Source organism: Balaenoptera ricei, chromosome 10 (genome assembly GCF_028023285.1).
Source record: "Balaenoptera ricei isolate mBalRic1 chromosome 10, mBalRic1.hap2, whole genome shotgun sequence".
NCBI lineage: Eukaryota > Metazoa > Chordata > Mammalia > Artiodactyla > Balaenopteridae > Balaenoptera > Balaenoptera ricei.
In genome coordinates, this window is record NC_082648.1 from 21,464,374 (window position 1) to 21,477,036 (window position 12,663).

At 36.6% G+C, this 12,663-nt stretch overlaps 1 protein-coding gene across 14 annotated transcripts in view; it reads right to left on the minus strand.

The window, feature by feature from the left end:
* The window catches only part of LMNTD1 (lamin tail domain containing 1), a 431,818-nt gene that overhangs the window by 188,009 nt on the left and 231,146 nt on the right, over positions 1–12,663 (minus strand). For 10 of the 14 annotated variants that reach the window (XM_059935489.1, XM_059935481.1, XM_059935491.1 and 7 more), the window contains 2 exons: positions 11,553–11,660; positions 9,769–9,824 (listed from right to left, as the gene is read on the minus strand). The exons of 1 other annotated variant lie outside the window; for it this stretch is intronic. The gene's annotated coding sequence lies outside the window, so the exon portion shown is untranslated. The remainder of the gene's footprint in view (positions 1–9,768; positions 9,825–11,552; positions 11,661–12,663) is intronic. 3 more of the 14 variants (XM_059935486.1, XM_059935482.1, XM_059935488.1) reach the window with 1 other exon arrangement.

Here is a 12,663-nt window from a genome sequence, read left to right on the forward strand (position 1 = left end):
GATTTCCAGAGACATTTCTTTTTAATTTGTGATAGAAATCTTGAAATAATCAGGAAAGTATCAGAGAGTACATCTCCTTAGCCACGTAGGTTGTTCAGAATTGAGACGCTGAAGAAGAAATCACGTCAGGCTTGTGATCTCTTCTTGTTTGCCATTCATTCCTATTTTGAGCAGAATTTAGTGCCACTATTCACTACTGGATTTTAGGATACATTTCTCAGGTTCCAGCTAAGAAGAGGAATCGTTTTTATTTATAGCATTTCAAAAATATATGAAGATCAAAACTATTGTAAACTTTTAAATATTGAATATACCATGACTTTAGGGTGAAAGAGGGTGTTTTGGCTTTTTGGTTTTTTTACTTGTCTCTCTCAATAATCTCTGCATTCATTTCAAAATGGTGTGGGAAAATAGGAAGATGGTACACTTAGAAAAAAACCTTGTCCAAAGTATCTTACAGTATTAATTCTTTAATCGGAGAAGCACATGAACTCTCCTGAATCTTACTGAAATTTTAAAAATGCCACCTAAATTTTAAAACTTGACCATTCAAGGATGTTGAACTGACCTGGCTCTTTCTGCTATCCATCATGAGGTAAGTTGGGAAAATCCAATCCTGACAAAGAAATTCTAACCCAAAGGGGGTAATGTTAAGCAAAGATCCTTCTCAAAATATACTTAAAGAAGCCATGTCTTTATTTTATTCTTGTTTGTTCTATAAAAATACAAATGCATAGGAAGGAAATGATAATTTCAGTCAACATTCAGTGGTAATTAAAAGCAACTGTAGTCTTCAGGCTGCTTCTTTCCAATATGATCCAGTGATCAGAAGGAATTGGAAAGGATTACATTTTAACTGGAACACATTTCTGTCCAGAACTGAGCTTTGAAGCATGAAGAAGGCACAGTGGTGGCCCCTGTTTGTGTTTCCATCTGGGGCTCTAATTTGAACTTCAGTGATTATTCTGTCAGACTTCTGGCTGTGCAAAGATCCAGAAAGTCAAAGCCAGCTTATTCTTGTACTCTGTTTCATGCAAAAAAATAAAATTCCACCAATTACCATATTTGCATTTTGTGGAATAGCTCTATTTAAATCGATTATAGGTTAAACAAGAGCATTTGTAAAACTCACAGCTCAGAGTTAATCTGGCTATATCCCAGGGCACCCAGTCTGAAAAGTGATTGCAAGCACTCCTGGAAAAGAAGTTAACAATAGCCTATAATGGAAAACAGTCTGGAACAATTAAATTTAGCTTGGTTTTCAAATTAAGAAATTCATCCCATGGTTGGTTTTTCATTTGAAAGCCTTCTTCAAGTCCCATTAAAAATGCTCATCTTTTTCTGATACTCCGTTAGTGCTTCCAAAATGACATCATCATCAGTGATAAGGGTAAAAGCAGTGAAAGCTGTAGTGCCTCATGCCAGGAATTATTTGGTCATGGAAAGCACCTGGAGGCTCTTGTGGTTGCTCTGACTTCACAACTCCAGACTGGAAATTCTGTTTTCTGTGGCCAGGAGGGAACAGTGAAGTCATAGAAGTCCTGATGGGGAAAAAGAGGATGGCTTGTGGCCCCTAAAGAACTTGGTAACTTACTGCATTTGATGTGAAGTATACAGTCCTTTTCTTTTCTTAGTCTAAATGCACAAGAATCTTTTTGATTCGTGAATCTCTGCTCCTCATTCTTATAATGAGACTCTAATAGCTATTTAGAATATTTTATATAAAATTTTCAAAGGATGTGATGTCACTCTCGGAGCTTTTAAAATTTCTTTTCGATATATGAAAACTGAATGCCTATAAAAATAACAAGAATATGATCCTTCTACCTCTATCCATGATCATTCAGTGGCCTTTTATTACCAAAACATTTTCCTCAGGAAGACAGAGGGGAGAAATGCTCTAACGGGAAAAGCAGATTGTGATTCATACGAACAAGCTGATGCTCTCAGATGGCATATTCTTGTCATTCATTTCATTTCATTTCATTTCACAAATGCCTTTATAATGCTTCCTATGTTCCAGGTACTGTTCTCAGCACTTTACAAATATTAATTCATTTAATCCTCATGTCAACAGCATGAAGTAGGTACGATTATTAACCCCACTTTACAGACAATGAGACTGAGAGACAGAGAGGTTAAGTAACTTGCCTCCACAATCAGATAATTGTGGAGCCAAGATTCTGAAGCCCTGCAGTCTGTCTCGTGTTTATTCTAAACCCTCATGGTGTGAACAAGCACACGGCCCACACTGACCATCAATAAAAGCTGTTCAGTGGTATGGTCTTTGAGATCAAACGGTAAAGTCATTAGTATTTGGTTATATAAATTTTACAGCTTAGAGGCAGTTTTTCATGTTTGTCATATTAAAAGGTAAAATTTTCTAATGCTGCCATAAAATCTCTAGCTGCATATGATAAGAAAAATGTACACATCAGATGTTCTGTCTGTATGGCTTTTCTTATTAACATGCAGTGGCTAGATCTTTAAAATATAATGTTAACATGAAAAATAGAAAGAAAATTACATACATATCACAATAAATCACATTTATGTAAATTAAACATATATGCAACATGAAACCATAATACATGTTTTACAAGTACACGTGCAAAAACAAAAAAGGATCTACAGGAAACACATTAGAAGAGTTTAAAGAAAACAGGACCAGAGCTTTACAGGGACCATTAATCATGAACTGAGGCTTGTGATTAACTCAACCCTCTGCTCTCAAGTCTGAAGCAGAGAGAAAGCATCTATCTAAATATTTATCCATGCATGTACAGAATCCTCTTATCTATGTATTCATTCACGCCAACTAGGGAAAGTGAGATGGTTTTCTGTGTTGTTGATTAGATTATTATATTATTTTATTATATAACAATTATATAATTAACAGTTATATGATTAAGTATCCTAAAGAGTTTATAGCCTAAGGAGATGTTTATATCAATTTGTGTCTATTGATATTTATCATATTAAAAGTTAATACTGAGGATATTTAAATATTTGTTAATTAATTAAAAGATAACAGTGACAAGCCCATTACATGTTAATATAAATAACCTATTTTTAATGAGAAATAACTATATTTTCCAAAACAAAAATTTTAGTAAGAAGGGAGTCGCTTTTTTACATTTTTGCAAATATCTTGATGTTTGGGTGAACTGAAGACAGTTGGATCCACATGCCTGCTTCTGCATTCTCTCTGTTGTCATGTGTTGCTTTGGTTGAAGTATATGAAGAAAAGCTGGCCTCACACAGATATGTAGTTGGAAAAGGAAGGCCATATTGTAATGGCCTTTCAAATAATTGTGGCTATTCTTCTTTGATACAATACCAAAACTTGACAAATGCTAGTTTATGAATGGTTATTACAATGTGGAATCTGAAACCATATCAATGAACTTTTCATACTGTTTTACATTAAAATTCACAGAAACTAACACAACATTGTAAAGCAACTATACTCCAATAAAAAATAAAATAAATAATAAAAAAATAAAAAATAAATATAATTCACTGGTCTATGTTATACTTTGAATGGGTCTTTTACCCATGCTTGCTTTTTTTTTTTTTTTAAACTTTGGGTTTATTTATTTATTTATTTATTTATTTATTTATTTATTTATTTTTGGCTGTGTTGGGTCTTCATTTCTGTGCGAGGGCTTTCTCTAGTTGCGGCAAGTGGGGGCCACTCTTCATCGCGGTGCGCGGGCCTCTCATTATCACGGCCTCTCTTGTTGCGGAGCAGAGGCTCCAGATGCACAGGCTCAGTAATTGTGGCTCACTGGCCTAGTTGGTCTGCGGCATGTGGGATCTTCCCAGACCAGGGCTCGAACCTGTGTCCCCTGCATTGGCAGGCAGATTCTCAACCACTGCGCCACCAGGGAAGCCCCCCCATGCTTGCTTTTGTAACAACATGTGTGGATCATTTGAAAAATATTGGTTCCCTGAGTTATGCACATCTCCCAAATGTTGACATATTTCATTAAGGATTATCAAAATATCACATTTGTTAATATCTGCGTAATAAACACAGATCTCATCCTAAAAATCCATTTTAAATTTTGGGAAGCTTCAAGATGCAAATTTTCCCAAAATATACATATTCATTTGAAAGCTTAAATTTTATCATTGGTACCAAATGTCAGTTATTTTCCTTGAAGTGACAGATCTACTTTATTCATTTTTGATACAATGATAGTTTGTAGTTATTCTTTTAGGTAAAAATGTTGTTCAACTTGCAACTCAAACCATGGCTTTTCCTATAGATAATCCATTTTTGGTATGCAAAAGTAGTGATTAATGTGTACAGACTATTTGAAAGATGTGTACTCAAGGGCTGAGATTTAATAAATTTTCACTGCTTCATCAAGGACATGGTAGAACTTGCATCTTTTTTAACTGTGAGTACATGGTAGTGAAGAACACGATATCTGGGGTTACCTCCTTGATTCCTGCAAAGACACCAGCAGGTTTCCCTACCATCGGTGCAGATGTTAACACAGTAAACAGAGAATGACATCTTAGCATCATTATCATCATCTTAACATCAAAATAGTTTCAATGTCACAGGGTCCCCAGGGGTCCACAGACCACACTATTCAAACTCAGCACCTAAAGAATTTACATGCTAAGCATTTCCTAAAATACCTAATGCAAAGTGAATCAGGCACTTCCTGAGCCTCGAATAAGAATGAATCTGGAGATTTCAGGGCCTTCTGTTCCTTAATTAATCTTATTTGCCTCAGTGATATTTGAAGTGTCAGTTTTTAAAAAATCAAACACTTAAGTGAATTTTCAAAGGTTCTTAACTTCCTATTCCAAAAGAATTTCACAGCTTCCCCAGTGAGATTGCCAGTTAAATCAGTGACCAGTTCTTTTACTTTATGGCTTATTCAGAAGGTAGTTCTGAGGCTGTTTCAAACCTGAGCTGGGTCACTGATCAATACTTAATCAACCTACAGACTACAATTCACTATATCAGTTTTTTGGAGTCACCCATCCAATTCTGGTTCCCAGATCATCCCTACTACATTAAAATCTACAGAAACACTGCCAGAAGTATTCTAGTTCTTGCCCTAGAGGCAGACTCTCAGGCCCCTGAAATTGATACTCCGAGGATAGTTTCTGTGTTTCTGTACCCGCCTCCCCACCACACCCCCTTTTCTTTCGCTGGTTACAGAGCGTGCTCTTATATTATCAGGCAGGTAAGGGGATTACGAGTGCCTTATAGCACAAATAATGCATCAACAGCATGAGTAAATCCCACTTCATTTAGTCAGTGAACACTTCCTGATAGCCTCATAGGGGCACTGGACTGAGTGCAGGGCATTAGGAGCGAGAAGAATGGTAGAGACATTATAAAGAAGGTGAGGTTACAGTCTTAGCCTCTATAAACCGAAAACAGGTTTGAGAGGAACAGCTCTGAGCCATGTGAAAAGAACAATAATGAATTGAGGCGCTAGCCAATGAGAAGTCAAATGAGTGATACCAGGTCAGCACTGTTCCTACAACTCCACACACTCCTGGCTGCATGACCTTTACGCTCAGTGGTCCTTCAGCCTGGAAACATCTTCCCTCAGCTCTCCGAACTTTATGCATCTTTCTGCTCAAATGTTACCTTAGCAGAGAGACTTCACTCTATATAAAATAGCACTCCCCCACCCCAACTTTCTCTTTCTGTGTTTTCTTTTCATTCACAGGTGCTACCACCACATGGCATATTATATATTTGTGTGTTTGATACTATCTCCTTGCTCCATTTGAATATAAGTTCTCAAGAACAAGGACTTAATTATTCACTGCTGTATCTCAGAGCCTAGAAGTTCCTGGTACTTACTAGGACACATTAAATATTTGCCGATTGAATGAATGAATAGATGAATGCTACAGCAGCTCAGAGCGGGGAGAGGAGATCAGAGGCACTAACCAGATGGTGAAGAAGTATTTCATGGGCTGAGGTTTGAGCCACATCTTGAAGGGTGTTGCTCATAGGTTGGGCCAATGAACAGAGCAGCCTACTTGTCTTACAGGATGCAAGTGAGATGTCATCTTCTCAACAAGTCTTGTGGGGGCCTCCAGGACCGGGTGAGTTGCTACTGCTTTGGTGTCATATAATTCTCCATGCTCTCCACCATGGTAGAATTCCCTCCAGTGGACCTTGTCTCCTCTTTACTTGCCTGGCTGCTCCAGTAGAATATTTGCTCTGGGATGATTGATAAAGGCAGTATCTTATTCCTAGTTGCATATCCAGCCATAGCACAGATCCTGCTACCCCATAAATACTTGTTGACTGTATTATTTGATGAACTAGGCAGAAAGCTCACACAGAGGAGTGAAAAGCAGGTATGGACCAAATTAGGGAGATTTGTAGAGCTAAGAAATGGAGTTTGGGTGTTGATCAGGGAGATGCTGTAACAGTCTATTGTCTTAGCAAGGCCATAGGAACATGTGTGTATGGTGAAGCAAGTGAAAAAGTATCCAGTCAGAGAGACGAATTGTAACCATATTGCAATGTTCTAGGCACAAAATAATGAAGCCCTGGACCAGGTTGGTGGCAACGGGAATGGTCATGAAGGAACAGATGTAGCGAAAGTTCTTGGTGACTGATTTGATGTTAATAGCAGCCATAGATGATGGCGTATTTTAAGCTTGGGTGACTATGATAGGGTGATGCAGTCACTTTAGCCTATGTTTCAAATCTTAAGGCTCTTAAGAAAAGAATATTTGGCAAATTAATCACCGTAATGGCACAATTTCTTTATCTTAGTTGTACTTAATTCTAGAAGCTGCCAGAATTCATTTATATAGCCTACACCCTAATACTAAGCTTTTAGACAAACTTTAAAATTCTAAGATTAAATTTCTCTCCTAATTGTTACCAGTTATCTATGAAAAGAAATTAATGTCAGGAGATGAAGGTAAAGATAATGAAATGCTGAATTCCATCAAATTATTCTTTGGAAGTATCACATAATAGAGGGCTCTAAGAAACCTCAAGCAGATAAAGCAAACAGGATTTACCTCTCATGAAAATTGCTAAGGCAGAATATGGGCTGAGTGATTCACAGGCCAGGCCGAGGTGGGTGGGTAGAGGAGGCGGGAACACAAGTACCAGGTGTTTTCTCTTCCTGCCTTAGAGGTCAGCTCTAGTGCTTTCTATTTTAGAAACAAGAAAGTTGCAGTAAGGTGGAGAAGAATGATGAGCTACCTACAAATCAGTTGCATCCAAATTTCATGGACCTCAGTGAGGAAGAATAGTTTTCTTAGAGAAGAATCAGTGTACTACTAGCAAAACAGAGCACATAGATGTTGGGTACACTGAAATGGCAGCAGTCCACTGTACCAGCTCAACCTCATTCAAGTCAAAGTGGATTTTCTCGAAGGAAACATGCCAATTGAAATTGGGCCTGGAATGTTTTCAGGAAATGAGGCAGCTAGAAAGACTCTGCTCCACCTTTCTTCCTTCTTTGCCTCTCTCTGCATATGCTTTCTGGTTTTTTCTTACAGATTTCTTCAGCTTAAGCATAGATTTGCTTTCTCCGGACCTTAGCTTGTTATGGCCCTGACTCTACCTAATAGCATCTCTTACTGTTCTCCTTCTGTTTCTGCACTGTCTGCTAATTGCCTCATTCTTTCAGGTTCCTAGTTCCAAATTCCTAAGAAAGGAAACTGATTGCTAAGATCATTGTATGTCAAGGTACTCGTGTCAAAGGTGATACACTGCACACTAGACATTGCTATCTATGGATTTCCTACTAGTCCAGTGCTAATTATTATTCCCATCAGCCTAGTGAGGGTGGGAAAAAAATGTTCTTAACCCCCCTGGCCAGACCACAGGCAGCAAAATTTCCTTTAACAGAAGGTATTGGAAGAACAACTTTTGTTAAATAATCTCTCATAAGTGAAGTACCAAGCATGATATCAACTATATTCTCCTAGTAACTTTACTTTCCCACTCTCTGGATCAATTATTTCACCCATTCTAGTACCCTCTCACTACTCACTCTCACTGCATTCTTCCTTGGAAAACATATGAAATAAAAAGGGACTACTTTATTCCCTTTTCCCCAAATCCACCAACCCCTGGTCCTATCCAAGGCTGTACCCACCACTTGTGCTCTGAATCCCACCCTACTCCCCTTCCTGAGGATTTCCTTCCAGCCATTATCAGTTTTCTAAAATACATTACGTATTTCATTATGTGTCTATTATCTATGTTTTCCACTTATGTCTTCCCACTAGAAAATAAGCTCTTTGAGACAAGAATGCCACCTGTTTAAATTAACACTATTCCCAACACCTGAATTACTTAACCACAATTAATTTTTGTGGTCTGTTTGACTAATTTGAGTCTGGTAGCTGCTCAGTAATAGTACTACTCTTTCCTTTAACTTCATCCAGTGTTTATTTGGGAATAATTTCTATTTATAGAAACTTTCCCTAAACAAGATACACAGACAAATCTATTTGGTAGAAAAGAATCTTTATTTTGTTGGTCTTGAAGATCGGTAACATGTTGATGCGCATATGTTTTCCAAAAAGATGAATGTGTTTTCCTGATGTATTTTTCAAGATCCATTTAGCTTAATCAATCAATACCTTCAAATTGATGAGCTTCGTGTTATGCACAAAGCAGAAATAAAATGCTTTACTCTCAGGGAGCTTATAACCTAGTAGGACAACCATAGTTTCATATGCAAGAATGCTTATCACACTTTGGTTTATAAAAAGGAAGGTTTGAAATAATCCAAATGTCCTTAACAAAATATTTGTCAAGCAAATTGTAATTGGTAAAGAAGGCTGTAACATTTCTGGAATAGTAAAATATCAGGAAGAACCCAAATGCCCATTTATTGTGTGCTACTTGAATAAACTTAGGTCACACTAACAAAATGACTACTATGCATCTGTGATCATAAAGATATATTGTTAAATGAGAAAAGCAATGTGTGTAGCGTGTGCATACTATGCCATCTTAGAGCTAAGAAAGAGAAGCAATACAAACACACACTTGTTTATTTTAGAAATGCTAAACCAAAAGCTAATAACAACATTTACCTTTAGTGAGAATGGGAATTGGGTGAGGGAATAGGGACAGAAGTTCGATTTTCAAAATATTTTGTAGATTTTACTTTGGAAACATATAAAGGCTTTATATCATCCTAAAAAATCAAAACTTAAAAAATAAATCCCTAAAGTTAGAAAGCTAAAAGAAAATAGTAACTTATTTTTTGAGTTTTGTGACTTAACCACTCAGAGAGGGGTTATTTCAAGGTGACTTTAAAACAGTAATTTTGCTGTTTATCCCTGGTGGGATATATTCTAAGGACAAAAGGAATGCAAAAATAAAAAGTCTTTTCAATAATAAAAAGTCTTTTCAATAATCATAATGTTAGTACAAATATATTTTCCTTCTGAAATTTTATACGACAAAGCAAATAAATAATTATATTATTCTATTTAGGAATCAAGGTTTTCAGTGAAAGAGAAAAAAAAGATACGAATACAAACTAAGTAAAAATCCTGTAATCAAAATTTGAATCGAAGGAATCCCCTGGTGGTCCAGTGATTAGGACTTGGCACTTTCACTGCCATGGCCTGGGTTCAATCCCTGGGTGGGGAACTAAGATCACACAGCTGCACAGCGAAGCCAAAAAAAAAAAAAAATTGAATCGAAAATATTAGTATGAACTTCTCAGCTCTTTTCTTAGCTTTGACTACCGAAAAGGTCTGAAAACAAATGATGACCCAGCAACTTACCTGGAGATTCTAAATACCATTCTCCATGAAAAGGAACCTTGAAGTTGATTCAAGATCTAGGTCAAGAAATGTACAAGATGAACGTGAATCATCTGGTTGAACCAGAAAGTCCTGAAAAAAAACCTCAAGATCTAATTTGAAGATGCTCTCCCTGCCCAAAGACAGGACAATTTGAGCATAGAGAGGAATAACAACAACAGTAGACTGAAACATATTAAATGTGTTTTTAAACCATTTGTTTACAATAATACTTAAAAGTCCATTGGTGAACATTGCCAGATGTTAAGGAATTAGCTTATTATTCTGAAAATTAATGAAGAAAAGAATCAAGCATTTATATGCCTTTCCTATACTTTAAGGTAACCACATAGTTGATGTAGGAAAACTATCCTTTACAGGAGAATTTCAGCTAATAAATGAAGAAGAAATTATAGAATGAGATTATCTCAATTTTGCAATCCCTAATGGAATAATTGGTTTAGGTGGTCATCATAAATGGCTGTTAAAATTGCTGATGAAATGGAAAGTTTATATAATGAAAAGATTTGGCTGACATTACTTAACAAAAATCGATCAATTTTATCGTAAAATGAGAGACAACTAAGCACTATGTCCTCCTGATATGATGCAATAAGAAGTACACAACACCATCTATGAAGTATTCTTGCAAAAAAGAAAAAAAATCAAACCTGATTCTGATCAATTTACAGAAATACAAGGGACTGAGGAACATAATAAATGACACCACAGGAAAACAAATCAGCAAAATCCACAATGTGAGATACTTTATAATATTTTTTCAACTAATAAATTGCAAGAAAAATAAACAGAAGAAAAATGAACCTATATACTAAAAGAACACCAACTGCAATATGTGAACCTGCTGGGATTCTGATTAAAACATACCAACTGTTGAAAAGAGGAGAGAAAAAGAGAATAAACATATCATGTTCTCAATATCATTATTACTTTTTGCAGAAGGGATATTATGTTTGGGTATATGTTTTTAAAAAAACAAAGAATCCATATTTTGCATAGGTTCATAATGAAGTATTTAAAGATAAATGAGATGATGTTTGAGATTTACTGCAAAATAATCCAACGTGTAGAAGGGAAGGAGTTGGGGGTAGAGGGGAAGTTGAAACAAATTGGCCATATGTTGATAGCTGTCGAAACTGGGGGATGGGTGCTTGGCAGTTCATAATAGTATTATGCCTATTTTTTATGTGTCTGACAATGTCTGTAATAAACATTTTTAAAAAGTTGTCTCGGTATCTTTATTTCATTTTCTTTCAGTTCTTTTTGGAAAACTATGACATGACTTATGGAAATAAAGAACTATGAAAATCCCTTTTAAGAACAGTCTGAAATAATAATGAATTCCCTAAGCATCAAATCTTCCCTACCCTTCATCAGTTATTGAAAAAGAGGGCTATTTCACGCATCAACTGACATGAAATATTTATAGAAAGGACCCTTGACTTAAAGGTTTTGATTTCATCTGAAGGAAATACAATAATTGAGTTAGAAAAAATACGAATTAAAAAAGATTGTTTTGAGATTAGTTTTCCCCTAAGGTAACATTCTATTAATTTGACATTCAGTAGGACTAAGGTATATTTTCCAATTTGCCAAACACCTGTCACTCTATAATGACTAAAATTTTGATTTTTTTTCCCATACAATCAAAACAATAGGACAGCTTTTTCTAAACTAAAATAAACACCCCCCCCCCAAACCTGTTAATCTTGTTTTCTACAATAAGCCTGTCATCAATCACGTACCTGAGTTGACAGTGCTTCACAACAATTTGGCCATTCCCCAACCAAACAGACTGACATCACCATCTTGAATCATGAATATATCTCAACTACAGCTATAAGAATAAAATGCTGCAAAAGAATGAATGCACTGAATCAACTGAGCTTAATTAAAACAAACTTTACATAGTTCCAAATTTCTAGGAAGCCGAAAAATAAAGACAACATTTAACAAATGAAAGATGAGGTAGGAGCAGGAAGTCACCACTAACAAATTACATGAGTTCAGAGGATCTCCTGAAAATTGCATATCATGTCCAAATGAAGGCACAGATATAGTTTTTTCAAATATGTGCACGTGTGTTGTCATAATGAAGGCAGCATCACAGAGTCCCTGAGAGTTCTGCCACGGATTGTACTGAAAAATTCCTAGAAAGTCAATGTTTCTATGTTACTTTACAGACAACACAGTGATACAGTTAATAGTACAGGTTCAGGGATCTGACTGCTTGGGTTCAACTACCAACTTTACCATGAACTGTGCGGTTCTCAGTCTTGGTACACCTTGAGACATAATAGCAGCACCTTCTTCCCAGGTTTTCAGGAAGAATTTTGGATGTAGCTCTTAATGAATAAACTATGCACAGTGTTTTGATGCATAGTTACCACAGGGAAATGTCCACACCACGCTGACATTTAAAATCACTGTATCTGTATTGAACTTCTCTTGCCAACACAACATTTGGGCTCTGGGCTGAAGACTGCTCATTGTCCAGTTTGTCATTCATTGATTCCTTTCTCCATGATAGTGGGGCACACTGTCACCCGGAGTAAAAAACTACCAACCTCCTTTGCTGCTGGAAGCAGCCTTGTACCTATGTTCTAGTCAGTGAGAATCGACTAGAAGTGATGTGTGGAACTTCCAGGAAATTTTCTTGAAGGAGGTGAGTCAGCTCTCCCTTCTTTTCCTCCATCCTGCCTCCTGGAACGTGGATGCGATGGCTGACGCTACAACAACCCACATGGACCATGAGGCCATGCACTGAGGATGACAGGGTAGCTGAACAGAAGGAATCCAAAACTGTGTAACCCTGCAGCTGCCTCACCAGCCCTGGACTTCTCACTTCCAGACCTT